This window comes from Ixodes scapularis, unplaced genomic scaffold (assembly GCF_016920785.2).
Source record: "Ixodes scapularis isolate PalLabHiFi unplaced genomic scaffold, ASM1692078v2 PGA_scaffold6__148_contigs__length_123643588, whole genome shotgun sequence".
NCBI classification, from domain to species: Eukaryota; Metazoa; Arthropoda; class Arachnida; order Ixodida; family Ixodidae; genus Ixodes; species Ixodes scapularis.
The window spans coordinates 117,662,254-117,664,340 of NW_024609881.1; positions in this window are offsets into that span (position 1 = coordinate 117,662,254).

A 2,087-nucleotide genomic window follows, 5' to 3' on the forward strand; every position below is an offset into this window, starting at 1 on the left:
TCACGTACCAGTTATGCTCAAATAAAAAATTAAAGCTCATTTACTTACAGTAAGATGGGGGATTCCCTGTCTGCCGAACGTCCCGAAGAATCGTGTAGCTCCATTGGCTCCATCCTTGAAGTGCGAAACCGTAATACCCGCCGAAGTCGGAGCAGTCAGAGCTTTGGGAAGGGGAGGAGGAGGAGGAGGGGGGGGGGGGGGGGGGGGGGGGGGCGCACTTCGATGGTTTTCTATGCGTGAACTTTATTTGATGAAAGAGAAACACAACACAGGGGTGTCCAACGCAACTTTATTGTTCGGAAACAAACACTAACTAAATCGGATGTCATTAACCAGAAAGGTACAAATGCAGTACAGGAGACTCCAACACTACAGCGCAAGGAGTTTCAGATTGTTTCCCGTGTTCCGATAACAGTACCTCAGTGGACACACGATGGAGATAATCGAATCGAACATAATCACTTGCGTGGTGTGTGCCACTATGACCGTAATTATGGGCACGAAATCTGTCCGTACCGAACAGCACGTACGGCATCGATCTCTTGCGGCGATGAAAACATGCGGACATGCGCTTGCATTTCCACCTGCACCATAAGGGGTATTCACACGAGGGAGAAATCTCGGGGATTTCTCCCCGGCACGCGCATGCCACGACGAAAACGCTAGGCTTTGCGATGTGCAAAAGCAAAAGCAAAAGCACCAAGCATGCCTATTTCGGTCGTAATCCAGAACCGAAACCAATTTTCCCGCGATGTCTGGCTACCATTCTCGACAAACATCCAAAATATTATAAACGAAGCGGAACATTTTATTTATTACTATACTAATATATTGCAACATTATTTTGTGCACTTCGTAGAATTTAGTGAATTTAATATCACGAAAAGTTAAACACTCGTCAACGTAATCTGGCAATCATGGCAACGCTCCGAATTTTTCCGAACTTTTCCGAATCTCTCGAGATTCGGCTACTCTTCCGAATCTTTCCGAATCTTCAGATTCGGCTCCGAATCTCGATTCGGATAAAGATTCGTCCCATCACTAGTAATATAGGAAACCCGAGTCACCTTTTTTTCGCGAAGATTGCGTACCTGCGGCTCTATTCGCAAGAAGCTTTATCTTCCAGTGAAGTCCAGCCAACGTTACTAAAACACTCAGTTGGGAAACTCCCATAGAGACAACTTTGAAAAAGTGGCTCCAATCTGTCTCCGAGCACCGAGCTAATAACGAAAACAACGCCACCATTTTTCCCCCAACGGCCACTCGAGGAACTGCACGTGACTTCTATTTTGGCTTTAAGAACAGATACAGCGGTAGAGGTTACAGGGGTGCCACCCCCGTCTCCCCGGCGGACGCGCCGCGTTCAACCGGTTCAACAACCGAAGTTAAAATGCACCTAGGTCTGGACGCGCTACCCGAAAGGCCCGCTGAGACATGGTTGTATGAAAACAATATTAATTGTTCCGCAAAACCTTGCGAACTAAAGATGATAAAAACATCACGCGCCCATCATTTGGTACTAAACTCCAATAAATTTCATACAAAAAGAGTCTTTTCCGTTTGTTTTTACGCAAAAACAGGCTTTCAAAAAGCTCGAGGTGCCCACAGTACAGACAAACGAAAAAGAGTGGCGCTGTTGTCGCATTTAGCTCGGTCTCGGTGGACGCCAGCGGCCCAGGTTTCGACGGCGAGTTTCCCAACTGAGTGTTTTAGTAACGTTAAGTCCAGCCTAAGGCCACAAAATGGGTTACGTGTAGATTATCGCGGATAATCTAATCGTAACCTATTTCCGCTTTCCTTGTGGCCGCCGCCATTTAGGTGCAGAGCGTCCCCCAAAAGGCCTCGCGCGAAGTGCCGTAAACTCAACGAGGTAGAGGGGCTTAGAGTGATAAACCGGAAGTTCGGAAGTGGCACCCCCCCGGTTGCCGCCATATTTTACGCAAATGTGACCACTCGTCACGTGACCTCCCAAGAGCCGTGACGTCACAGGTAAGATGGCAGCGCCCAGAGCTGGCGGATGCGAGTTTATTCGGTGCGCGGTAGCCGTGATGTGCAGCTGCTTTCCGACGACTTCGGGCTTCTTCGTG